This window comes from Macaca nemestrina, chromosome 7 (genome assembly GCF_043159975.1).
Source record: "Macaca nemestrina isolate mMacNem1 chromosome 7, mMacNem.hap1, whole genome shotgun sequence".
NCBI classification, from domain to species: domain Eukaryota; kingdom Metazoa; phylum Chordata; class Mammalia; order Primates; family Cercopithecidae; genus Macaca; species Macaca nemestrina.
The window spans coordinates 54,012,087-54,026,043 of record NC_092131.1 but is presented as its reverse complement, the minus strand read 5'-3'; the positions used below and the strand labels follow the sequence as shown (position 1 = coordinate 54,026,043).

At 37.9% G+C, this 13,957-nt stretch overlaps 1 protein-coding gene across 2 annotated transcripts in view; it reads right to left on the bottom strand.

Moving 5' to 3' along the window:
- The window catches only part of LOC105481800 (bone morphogenetic protein 4), a 234,202-nt gene that overhangs the window by 92,697 nt on the left and 127,548 nt on the right, over positions 1 to 13,957 (bottom strand). The window contains exon 1 of one of the 2 annotated variants that reach the window (XM_071100164.1): positions 4,220 to 4,294. The exons of the other annotated variant lie outside the window; for it this stretch is intronic. The gene's annotated coding sequence lies outside the window, so the exon portion shown is untranslated. Of the gene's footprint in view, positions 1 to 4,219; positions 4,295 to 13,957 lie in introns of those variants that run through there. 2 annotated transcript variants of the gene reach the window in all.

Genomic DNA, 13,957 nt, shown 5'->3' with positions numbered 1-13,957 from the left:
CACAGAAAAACTTTTACTTATTTAAGTATGAGGTTATGTCTAACATGATCAACTTAATTTCTTGTGCTACTTTATTATAGTGCAGTTGTTTTAAATGCTGATTTTTAATTGTTCACTTATTGATATTCCTCCTCTCTGTGACATTAGCAAATTCTGAACTTCATATGTAGTTGTGTTATGACCCAGTCTGACTGCTTTAGCCCCAGTATGAATAAAGGGGTCACAATGCAGTGAAAAAGCACCAAATAAAGCCAGGGAGACCTGGATTACAGGCTTGTTTCTGTGACCTTGGACAAATGGATTAACCTTCTAGGTCTCAGATTCCTCTTATTAAAATAAAAATATTAAATTGCTTACATTTCATCTTCCTTTAAGATTCTATGTTTCTATGAATAATCTGGTCAATAGTTCTTCTCACTGCCTGTCAAGATTCTAATTCTAATACTATGTATTTACAATTGGCATTTCTTGCTTTTACCTTAACAATGACAATAACAACAACACAGCAATCATCCCCTACCTCTTCTGGCTTTTGAGTGTCCCATTTACAATTATAGGAACCAAACCCAGAAACACGAAGACTCACAAACAGAACAAAGAATTAGAAAAAATTTCAGGAACATATTTTCACACCCAGGGAGAAAGAAGAGAAATTAGTGAAGATTCTTGATTGCAGGTTGCATTAACCTAACTCAAACAAATGTAGGCAAAGTAAGATAATTTATTAGCTCTCAAGAGCAAAGGATTCAGAGGATTAATCTGGATTCAAGTACATCTGAATCATGGATCAAAATGGCAATATCAGGGTTCTGTCTCATTTCCTACTTCTTTGACAGGTTCTCTCCATATCACCACAGTGACTGTTGGAAGCTGAAGACTCAAATTCTATATAAGTTTAATACACTGGGAGACAGAAATATGTTTTGTTTTGGTTATTTCCCCCCAAAGAACTCCCGCAGAAAGTTCCAGGGAGGAATAATTTATTGGTCTGGTATCCACCCCTGCATCAACCCGTGTGGCCTGTGGGATGGGTTCTCTGATTTATTAGGCCCACTTAGGTGATATTTCCACTCCTGTAGCTAGAGGTAGGAGAATAGTCAGTCATATCAAACTCATATGGAATGGCTTACTCATAGGAAAGAAGGGTTTTGTACTCTGAAAAAGTTGGGGAAAGGATGCTAGAAGGATCACAAATAGAAGGTCACTACAATAGATTTCATCTGAATGCCAGTTCAAGGACAGGTGGCCATTACCTGGGATGATGAGTAATGATAAAAATGATTCTGAGATATGTAAAAACTTAGTAAGAAAGAGTATAAAAATTGATTAGCAATGTTTGCAGTGGACATTGGAGTGACAAATGGAGATATACAAACCATATAGTTGCTGTCCTTGCCTAGGGTGAAATCATGATTCAGTTACTACTTAGTACAGTCAGTTCAACAACTTAGTCTTCAGAATATTATGGGATAGGTCCTTCTTTTGTAAATTTTAATTTATTCATGCTTGTAAAGCTCCCCAGATTCTTAGAGATAGTGGCCCCCTCTATGATCAAACATTTAAAATTTTACTTGAGGACATGTTGACATTTAAGGTATAGAAAATGATCCTAGCCACCAGAGATTCTCAAACAGGAGTATACATCAGAATCACCCAGACAGTTATTTTAAAATACATATGGCTAGCCTCTATCCTCAAACTTTCTGATTCCACAAGTCTTAATAAGCGCCTAGAAAAGTGAATTGTGATTATTGTATATGAAAGTTATGCGTGGTCATAGTAAAAACAAACAAATAAACAAAACAGGCAGAGGAGTACAGCATGAAAAGTAAAAGTCCCTTTTATAGGAGAGAATTGGGTGAGAGATAAGGAGAGGGGAAATATTCCTTTGTTCTATATAAATTTCTATACTGTTCAAACATTTTTTAATGAGAAGCCGAATTTTTTTAAATTTTACAATGATAATCTAAAACACTTATTTCAGTCATTAACTACAATATCCATCTCGTCCAAATTTTCTTCACTGAAATGATTTTGGCTGTAGGTAACAAAAACAGCATAAAAGATTTTAAAAATTTCTTTCAAAGACTCACTCCCCTGAGGTAACCTTAATACAAGTTCATGTATTCTTTCAAAAGCTTTCTATACATAAAAGCAGATATCTACATTTTTAAAAGGTACAAACCCATAAGTATATATGTCTTTTATTTTTTTTGTACCCATGTACTTATGGGTATATGTGTCTTTATGTAGTATATAAGTATATATGTCTTTATGCAGTTTGCTTTATTCGTTTGCCTTGGTCTCTTTCCCATATTTGTATAGGATCTACCCATATTCACATAAGATCTTGTGAATACAAGTCTTGGTAAATACAAAAAGTTTTAGAATATTATGAAGCCACTAAAAGGAGGTAAATTTGGATTTAAATTCCAAATTATTGAAGAAAGATTCTAACTGGCCCAGCTTGGGTCAACTGTCTTCTCTAGTAATAACAATATAGCTGGTAAAATTTACTGGGTGCTAACTGCACTTCATAAGCATTACCTCTACGTAGCCTCTGGGAATCTTCCTTACTAGGACCCTGAAACAGTTATCAAAAAAAAAAAAAAAAGGATGATTGTGAGTTGTGCAGATTTTCCCAGAGCGTGAGAAAATTATATGCAGAAAGATACATATGCATATAAAAAGCTAATTTAAACTTTATAATGCAAATCAATAATGCCATAATGGAAATAAGTTCAGGCCTTAAAGTCCAAGACACCTGAGCTCTCATTCTAACTCCAGCAGGTTGTGTGGCTTGAACAAGTTCCTTCACTTGTCTTCTCAATTTCCTTTTCTTTCTGTGAAATCATGGCAATAATGCACACTGCATGAGAGTATACACACAGTAATTAAGTACTGTGCTCTTGAACATTTAAACGTTAACAAGTATGAGTACTTCTTCTTTAATAATGGAGCATCCAGAAGGGGTACATACCAGCAGGAAGGAAAAGAGAGAGAAACAAAGTGCCCACTCGCGCTGGTGGGTATTACCATTATACAAAACCATTATATAATAACAAGAGGTAATATTTATCAATTTTTATGTATACTCTGTTGGGAAACTTTCTCGATATAGCTGAGTATTATTATAGTCCCATTTGAAGGCGCAGACAGTTTAAGTAACTTGTCCTAGGTCACACAGTTCATAAGTAGGACTTGAGCCTAGGCAGTCTGGCTCCATAACTCATGTCTTAAGCACTACTTTGTACTGCCTTCGCCATCTGTACAAGAGCATATTACCCACACGTGTTTCTGAAGCAGAGAGGTGTCTGTGGATATACCACCACAAAGAGAAGATGGTGTGGCTTCAAGATTTCAAACTTGCTGGAATCCCTCTTGTTTACTCCACATGAACCCTTTAATAAGTTACCTCATCAGAATTAATGGATTGTTATTCTTCTCGATCAGTAATGTAAACCATAAACTTTGAGATGGTTTGCCTACCACACTTGGTTTAAGATTTAGAAGGTTTACTTGCAAAAGCTCTTAGAAGCACCCATGAATAAACAAGAGTGAAAAGTTAAACCAAGGACAGACGTTTTTATTTGCACTTTTTTTTCAAATCTATCCAAACAATAAGATTCAAAAATTTTCCCTGACACCACAGGCAAATGCTTCTTCTCCAAGCACAGAACAGCCTGTTGGAGACAGCAGTCACATTGGTGTGGTAATTGATGAAAATGACGCACAACTTCATAGTTTTGCCAGGCTTTACTTTAAAAGAGTCCCAAAGAGCAAGACAATGATAAATGACAGTGAAGGGTGATGACTTCTGAGAGCACTGAACAACGTGGTAGCAGATGCCGTTGGTTGGCTAGTCCAACTCCCATTTGCCAATGCACCTCCTCTGGCATCCTCCATTAGAGAGGCTAGAAAAGCCAAATATTTGCTTTTCTGCTCTCTTGCAGTGAGGGTTGTCCATGTGAGAAAGTCTGATCCCCAGTGAGGTAAAAGTGGACGTCTCCAGAGGCTTCTGGCAAAGTTTTTGTTTCCTGATATAAAGGACATTTGCCACAAGCACCACCCCTTTTGTGTCCCCTTCTTTCTGCCTTGTAAATAGACTAGTGTTTACAGCTATGACAGCCACCTCATGACCTCAAGAGAAAGGCCAGTAAGAATTGGAGAAACACTGATCTTGGTATTTTTGAGCTCTTAACTACAAACAGTTGCTTACCTCCAGATGGATGCTTGTAAGTAAAATAGTTTAAGTCACTCTTAGTTAGGCTTTCCATTGATGCCAAAGGAATTCCTGTTGATACAATGTGACTGCAGACACTTTAGCCCACCTTTTATCACCTTTTAATTCTACACCTATCTATCTGTTCCTCAGAAATCTCCCAGAAGTTTGGTTAAATAAACAATATTTAATCAAATCACTGAAATGATTTATAGAGCCCAGCGGAATCAAATGAATCTTCTTCATAGTTTATCCCCTAGTTATAAGAGCTGTTTTAATATAACTTTAGTATCACATCCTTAATAGTATAAGGAGGGGTGATATAGTCTATTATTAACCAAACTTTCTGTTAGTCCAATACATACATGGAGTCTAAAAGAATATACAAACCTGTCTTTTACTTTGGGCTTGAATTATATCTTTCAACTTTATGAGTTCATTCATGGCTGAGAGGCATGTTCATTCTGCTCCACCTTTCTCCAGATCTTAAAAATGTATGAGTCCTCCCACAAGAGCCCTAAAGAGCATCATCACCCATGTGGCAACCCCTCTCATAGGCACCCAGAAATCAAATTCCTCATCTTTGGACCCCCTCCTCCTTTTCTCCATAGCTAGAGAGGAGCAGAAAAATTAATGCAAGCAAAATGACACCCATTGATTAATACCACTGAGTGCCTAGTAAAGGCACTCAATAAACTTTATTCAATGGGTAAATTAAAATGGAGTCTCTTCCATAATATAGGGGCTTCTAGAGAGGCTTTTTGGAGAGTGTGGTTTAAACAGAGGCATCAATATTGTTTGTGATTTAGCCAACTGCAGAAGTAACAAGGGGAACAGGCCAGAAATAATGGCAGCATGAAGTAAGATGTCTTACATGAACAAAAGAGTAGTGTATTGGAAAGAAACAGGAATAACTTAGTGCTGCAGAAGTGTGGAGTGTGAAGCAGAGAGGTTAGCAGGAATCAAATCAGCATGGCCCTTAGCAATGGGGAAATGTTGAAGGATTTTAAGAAGAAAATTGGCATTGCTTTGCATTTCAGCAAAACCACTTTGGAGACAGTGAGGGGTGTGGATTCAAGATAAGAGACTGGATCAAGGAAGACAGGCTTGTTATGAGTTCCTCGAGGAACAAGAGGCCATGAGATTTAAACTAGTTAATCCATTCCCAAACGCACTAAGTATGAATTTCTACATTTCAAAGTACTCGACAGTGTTGACTTCAAGTCAACCAAGTGCTGAGTCGTGTACCAGCCAGGCAGTGTAAGGAAAGGCTGTCCCAGGTTCCCCATCCTTTCACAGAAAGGGAAGGTGGCAACAAAGACCAGAGAGGGGCCTGACTGTGGGATGGGGCTGAACTTAGCCCTGAGCCTAAGCCAACCTCCAACCCCTAGCTGGTGCTCCAAGGGAGGTCGTCCAGTTCTTTCCCAACCGCTTAGCCTTTATCATTCTGACAGGGACTCCAAAACCCAGAAGAGCCCTTACCAAGGTCACACAGTGACTAGCTAGGAATAGTCCTAGTGGTTGGTTCCTGGACCCAATTCCATGCCCTAAATACCATATGACAAAACCCGGTGCATAAAAATAGTTCAATTAAAATCTAAAATAAAATCATCACTTACTCTCGAAAAGAAAGCTCGCACAGTATTTCAGGAAAATGTCATGAACCTGAATGAAACTGTAATTTGGGAAGTTGTAAAAATATGGTTGCACAATTCCGAGGGCCAACGCCTATCATGTGACCCTGAACCGCGGGCTCCGCCCTGCTGTTCCACCTTGCCTGACTTGTGCAAGGCTGCGTGCAGAGGGAAACGAGAGTGGGAAGTCAGCTACCCAGGATGGTCCATTTAACAGCTGATCTGCTGGGACCAGTGCCTAAGAAGTTAATTTCTAGCTTTGAGATGGTTTCTGGTAATTGTAGGTAATTTAAAATGTAATTGCAATTTAGTTTAAAAAAATGTTTGCAGTGTTTATGCTCATCACTCTAATTTAAGGTCTAGAATGTTGGATGAACTGCACTTGAGTACACGCTCATTTTGCATCTTCCTGATTTTACCACCAGTGATTATAAAAACAGCCTCAGCAAACTCAGTCTGCATTGCAAGACAGATGCTGCAAAGTTCAGATATAAAGTTTCACATTTCTGGAAGGTTAACTATTGAGCATGTTAATGATTATTGAAGAGATGAAGAAAACCACAAGGCTTCAAAATGCAAAAGCCTCTCAAAAAAATCCAGCTTCCTCATGTTTATAATAAAGCCACCTTTTTTTTTTTTTTTTTTTTTCCAAAGAAAGACTATGGTTGAGCTCAGTGTGGTCTGCATATAGGCTTAATGGAGGAATAATTACACGAGGCTGCTTGTGAGTAGGCCAGTGGAGCTTGCATCTGGGTTGTATGTTATAAACTGCTCTGTGCTAAGCCAGGGCATCTACAGCTTTGCAAGGTTCACAGAAATTTCTTACCACAGTGAGAGCATACGTTTTAAAAACAGAGAAATTCTAAGCTCTATTGTGTGTGGATTTATACAGAATTTTCTAAATAATCCAAAATATGGGTAGGACAGCTACTTAATGGCAGGCATCTCAGCAATTATTTAGATTCCAAAGCACCATCACGGGCCTAATCAGCCATTGTTGCGGACCTAGACAAGTAGAGCTAAATGAGAAAACAGCTGAAATGAGCACTCAGTCTAATAACCTCACATACAGTCTCCCATCTCCCAGCTTGCAAAACTTAATAGAATGGAGCTGAGGGCTAAAGCAGTACTGCATTGCCACAGCAATTACACCATGTTAACACTGGCATTGGAAATCACATTCTGAATTTGAAAACTCAGGGTCAATAGTCAGAATTTGCAGCCCTAGTATCAGAGGCCTGCCTTGAAACACAGGCCCAAATTAAAGCTGATCACTAAATAACACTATTTAGATAGTGGAGATTATCTACCTACAAAGTTTTAAAATGGAACTTAGAAGTTTAATGATTGGGAAAATAAAATGTGCTCCAAGTTAGTCTGGCTGTGCTGATTCTGGCTCGGCCAAAAAAAAAAAAAAAAACTTATTATTTTTAATGATTTATTACATACCCTTAAAAAATTTCAAATATTACAAAAGTGAATATTAAATTTTTCTCCAATCTCAAATCTCTGTCTTCTAATCTCCTTCTCTCAAGATAGCCCGTTACCAGTTTTCTGAGAATCTATGCATGTCTAAGTATGTCTTATATGTGTCACACACACACAGCGGTGGCTCCAGAATTTCTATGGAGGAGAGACTTAGGGGCTGCAATCTGATTGGATGTGAGTATCCTACATAAAGCTGCATTTGCCTGGTATTTTACATAAATAAGAATATATAAATTTGAGCACTTAAAGACATAAGTACAGCAAGGAATTATAAAGCATTGAAAAAATAGGAATTCACAAGTCCATACCAATAATAGATAGTAAATAGTAAATGAGTGAGGGAAAGGAAACCCTGCGCTGCAGTGAAATGTAACAGCTGTCTGGTGAATGTGGAAAGAGTACTGGTGGGGAAAGACCATCACTTCACAACCATGACGGTCAAGATTGGGTCAGACAAGAGTTGTCGATGAATGCTACACCTACCAGGAAATTTTGATAAGAACCAGAATATTTGCACCATTTTAAAGTGCCACCTCACAGACTGCTTATTAGTTCCATGAGTGGGGAGTCAGTCGGGAGCAGAGTGGCAGGGGGTGGGTGATAAAAGTCCCAGTTTTATAAAATTGAGAATTTGGACAATATCTTGACTAAGTCATTGAAATTAACATTACCAGTGAAGAACAAACGTGATACCCTGAGAAGGACACATCACCTATGCAGAATGCATAACTTCAGTCTAATCACAAGGAAACATAAGATACACCAAAACTAAGTTATGTTTTATTAAAAACAGTGGTGGGGGAGGGGTAGTGATGAGGACTGTATTCGTTAAAAATGTCAATGTGATAAAAGACAAAGGCTGGGACAATGTTCCAGACTAAAAGGGGCTAAAGAGACATGATAACCAAATGCAATACTAGATCCTAGACTTGGTCTGGTTGAGGAAGAGAAAAAATACTTCTAAACAATATTATTAGATCGATGGACAGAATTGAAATACAAACAGTAGATTAGATAAAAAAGCAACTGCAGGATTAATTCTGCTGCTTCTAGCACACAACCACCCCACCCTCATTCCTGCCAAGCTCTGAGTGGCCATACTCTTCAGGAGAGCTTGAACTTCTGCCTACAAAGTTCCTTCTTTGCCCAGGGAACCAGGAGGTGGGAAAGCTGGTGCAGAGTAAGTTGTTTCTGCTACTGGAATTAAGTGCTGTTTTAAGTTTTGCTTCAGGACCTGGAAGTTTAGACTAGGTCAGTGATACAGGCCAAAGAGTAAAGCTCTCATAGAAACTGCAATACAAATTCCTTTCTGGTCCTCTCTGACCAACTTATGCTAATCTCACTGAAACCTTCATCTTACCCTCTTTTTTCTGTTCATTTTAAAGCCAAACTCCATTCAAGGAAAGAATAGTACATGGCAAATGTAGGCAGGTGGCTAATAATTGCTTGGTAAATAAACAAAAATGAATGAATGAACAAACAAGGTAAATTTAGGCAGTGCTCTGATATCAAAGACTATTAGTATGATTTATGAGGAAACAACAAAAAGAAATGGTTTTTTTCTACCTTAGCTCCCACTGAGCTGCGTTTAAGTAATACAGTCATTTCCCTATATTTACCTCCAAATTAAGATACCTTTCTGTTTGAACTAGTATTAAGTCTAAGACTACAAAACAGAGTAAAAAAAAAAGAAAAAAAATCCTTTAAGGGACACATGGCAACACAATATTCTTGTCAGCTGGCCTTTTCATCAGATAGATGAAAAATGTGAATTTAAACCTATAATATTAGGACACTATGAGAATTGTACACTCACATGGAACCTTGAGATAAATGTGCACATGAGGAATATGGGATAGAAACTGGGAATGGTTATAAAGAAAATAACGGGTTCGGAAAAGCAGAATCCGTAATTCAGCTTGGCAGAGACAAAGGAAAGTGAATTAACACTCATTAGGCCCTTGGGATTACCCTTCTTCCTGGGATGCAGGAGGAAGCCAATGTGGATGAGGGGCTGGTAGCACCAGGTGAACATCCACAGCTAGGCTCTCCAGCCCAGTGATTTGGGATATTTGGAAATTTGTCACCAAAGGCAAGAAAAAGTACAAGCAGAGAAGTTAATGTTTCTCGAAAAAAATAACAAGCACACACACAAATGTCTGTGGATCTAAGGGAAACGGTCTTGCAAGGGTATCTGGCCACCTTGAACACCCAGCAACCATTCCCATTTTTCTACTAGCACTTTGATTTTATGGTGGAGAAATAATCCTTTCTCTACTGAATGCATTATGCTGGGGCTATCACTTAAGTTATGTATTTCAGGTATCTGGCATGTGTAGTAGAGATCAACAGATATATTCATTGAATGAATGAATGAATGTGCCCAGCTTTCTTCTTGCCAGGCCAATGACACAACTTTCTGCCTGACATTTGGATCTTAAGTATAATCTGGAGACTAAAAAATGCAAAAAGCAGATTCATTCTAGTAGAGATGTTCTAATGACAGACCACCACTCATTTTTGTTTCCTAGATCTAGGACTTCTCTGTCATAGTTTCTCTCCTTTCCAAGTCAGATGACTAAGCTATCTCTTTTATTCTAAGAATTATCATATAACCTTCCAATAAACTCTTGCTCTGCTTAAGTTATCCAAAGTTCATTTCTGCTGCTTATGAACAAAGAACCATGACAGACACACATTTCCCAGGCTGCCCCTATGGAATATGCCAATTACTATCTCCAAATATGGGCTTAGTATAATAATAAGATGGTTAGTGGAGGTTTATGGGGTTTTTTTCTTATTTTGTTTCCATGTGTCTCTGGGTGATCTCTTTAAATACACTCAAGGACAAGAACTTGAGGAGTTGAAATAAGAAACATTAGTTATTTGCATTCCCCTGCAAGAATTCCTTATTATTGTGTCTAAAAGTATCTATTGTTCAATAAATATTAGAGTTACACATATTTATGTTCAGATGCCACTTATTTTTAGATTAATTTCAAAGGGTATATTTACAATTTACCCATTTCCAAAACCCCACCTCAGCTATTGCAAATTTTCCCTGCTTTTATGTCCAATCAACAATAGTTTGAAGCAGATTTTACTTCTGAATTTTCAACTAGAACAAATCTAAACAAGCCCTCATGCCATCCCTTTTTAAAAATATAGTTTAAACACCGGATTTTATTTAGCATCTTAGTTTATTTTGATAGAAAAGCCTGTAGAAAATGATAGTTTCTATTTTGTTTTCAAGTGGTTATTTTTTAAGTAGTTAAAAAATATCCACTGGTACTTCTTATTGTTTTGCCATGATTTTAGTGCCTAGGATAGTTCTGAGCACCTAACAGATGTTTAAGAAATAGTAATTAAATTAATGAACAGAGAAATGTTTTGTTATTTATTGTGGGGCTTTTTTGGTTGAATCAGCACTAAGAGGTGGCTAAAGGGAATCTATCACATAGCCATTTGAAAGTTATAGGGCACACTTATCACAGCAAATTGCTATTTTTGATGCTTCCACAAACTTCCCACAAAATTTTTAGTGTCCTAAAATGGTTCCATATAGAAGGAAAGCCTGAACTGCTGCCTCAGATCACCCCGTGGTAGGATTTATATTCCACAACTCCCCCTGCTTAGGGACCTCACCCTTGCCCTCAGCATCAAGCTGTAAGTCTAGACTTTATCTGAAACAACACTCTTTCTTGGCTCCTTCCTCTTCCTGATCCTATTTCTCTTATTACCTTATAGGTTTTTCTTGAAGAGCAGCCAAGTCCCTATCTCAGGCTCTGTGTCTAGTGAACCCAACCTAAGACACTAATGTGCTACTAATCTGAATAGAAATCTTATATAACAATACCTGCGAACTTTGTTGCCTTTGAATTTAAAATTTTGCCAAAGATGTTGATAACTGCAAAGGATATACCATCATTGTACACAATCAACACAGACAATGACAACTATATTTAGGGCCTTCTATGTAGATGCTATCTACCTTGAATTTTATTCACAATCTTCTTCAGTAGGCATTACCATTCATTCTTCCAAAAGGAAAAGAATATTAAAAGTCAACATATTAAATAATCGATCCAAAGTCAGACAATGACTACATGGCAATTGATTTAGAGTGTTCTCTGAAAGATCTCACAGGTTGATCATAAATGTCCCAAAATGCTATGAAAGAAAATGACAATGTCTAACTTCCTGTTCATCAGTACTTGCAGAATAAAGCATAAGTAGTCAATTCAGAAATGATTGATTTGTTTTAAGGCTTACCCATGAGATGTAAAGCAGATTTCCTTTTTTAAAAAATCTTGTCTCAGCCACATTAACTCCTCTGTTAATTACCAAAAACGAACGAACCTCTCCATAGTCAAAAGATGGAGCGATGTTGTTAAAATAATATTTTAGTTTTAGAAGAAAGTGAAAATCAGAGTAAGGAAAAGAGCATATAGCCCACTCTCAAACAAAACTACATATTACCTTTATTAGGAAATGGCATAGAGTAATTATAAGCAGCTTCACAGGCCGTCAGCCTCAGACATCCACCTTCCTCTGACGAGTCTGTGTGCTTCGTCATCAGTGAGTTATCTTAACTTTTCTTTCTTTTTTAACTTAGATTTTAATTTCAGGGGTACATGTGCAGGTTTGTTATATAGGTAAATTTGTGACATGAGGACTTGTTGTAAAGATTATTTCATCACCCAGGTATTCAGCCTAGTTCCCAATAGTTATTTTTCCTGAACCTCTCCCTCCTCCCACTCTTCACCCCTCCATAGGCCCCTGTGTCTGTTGTTCTCCTCTTTGTGTCTATGAGTTCTCATCACTTAGCTCCCACTTATAAGTGAAAATGTGCAGTATTTGATTTTCTGTTCTTGCATTAGTTTGCTAAGGATAATGGCCTTATCTCAACCTTTTCTAAGTCTATTTTTATGTTCAGGCTGGCCTATCTCCTAAGTTCCATTCCCATCAAGGAAAGCAGCACTACATGAATGCAACCCTAATAAAGCCAAGATACACATTGTTCAGGCGCAAATAGGTCATATTTTAAAAAGGACAGTCGGAGGGGAAAATAAGTCTCAAAGAAACTCATGTGTGAAGTGAAATAGGCCAAAAACAAAAGGACAAAAATATTGTCTGACTCCACTCATATGAGATACCTAGAATAATCAAATTCATACAGACAGAAAGCAAAATAATGGTTATGGGAGCTAGGAGGAGGGGGAATAGGAAGTTAATGTTTAATAGGTAGAGTTTCAGTTTGGGAAGATGAAAAAGTTCTGGAGATGAATAGTTGTGATGGTTGCACAACAATGTGCATGTACTTAATGCCATTGAAATGTATACTTTAAAAAGGCTAACATGAGAAATTTTATATTGTGTATATTTTATAATTTTTAAAAAGAAATTCAATGCTTTTCTTGCATCTCTTGAGAGATGCTAATGAGATTCTAATCAATAACATTCCCATCCTTGTCATGTATTTTTTAAAATTCTCTTTCCAATTTTCTCAAAGCTGCATACTCACCAACATCATTCTCTTCCAAACCCACCCCCAAATTTCTTAATACTGCACTCTGGTCACTACTTTATATCTTCCCCTTCTCCTCCCTTTCCTTAAGAGCCCACACCATTTAAGCACACAAGAGATAGAACCTCTATCCAGGGGCAGAGAAAAGAAAAACTATGAGCAAGCAAGGTCCTCCACAGCAGGCAGGAGAAGGAAAAAGGCTAGAAGTAGGCACCAATAGTAATTTAATTTCATCACAATCATTTTATTCTATCCTTAATCTTTATCTAGCTTCAAGTGCTGGTAATCATCTGAGATTTGGTGAATGAATCTGTATTTCACCTTATCTATTGACATTCGTGATTTCAGTCTTCATTCAGATCATGCCTTAGCCCCTTATTTATCACATGTTCACACACTAATTAGAGGTTTTAGCAGTGGTTCTCAACTTTTGCTGTTCATTAGAATTACCTGGGGGAGCTTTCAAAAGTTAAGGCCACAACCCATAGCAACTAAGTCAGTGGGATCCAGGTAACTGTATTTTTTAAACTCCCAATGTGCAGCTAAGTTTGATAATCAGTGTTTTAGGGAAGTGCATCCCAAATTTTAATGTGCACATCAATTACATGGAGATCCTGTTAAAAGATCTGATTCTGATTCAAGAGGTCTGGGAAGGAGCCCCAAGATGCTGCATTTCAAATGAGTATCAAGGTAATGCTGAATGGGCTGTTCTTGGACTCCACTATGAATAGTGAGGCTTTAGGGAGCAAGAACCATTCAAGTTTCCTTTCTTAATGGAGCATTTATTACATAATACACAGCCAGTGATGGTGAAGTCACAACTGAGCATCCCAGCATAAAGGTTCTGAAAGATGACTTGAGCCACAGCTGTGGTGCTCTGGGGACTATAGCTGCACCTCAGTTGCAGCTGTGTGTGTGTGTGCACGCATGTGTGCGCGTGTGTGCATGTGTGTGTGTGCATGTGTGTGCATGCCTCTGCGTGTGTGTGCATGCATGTGTGTATGTGCACACATGAGTGTCTGTGCGTGCGTGTGTGCGCGTGTGTGTGCATGCGTGTGCGCGTGTGCGTGCGTGCATGTGTGATAC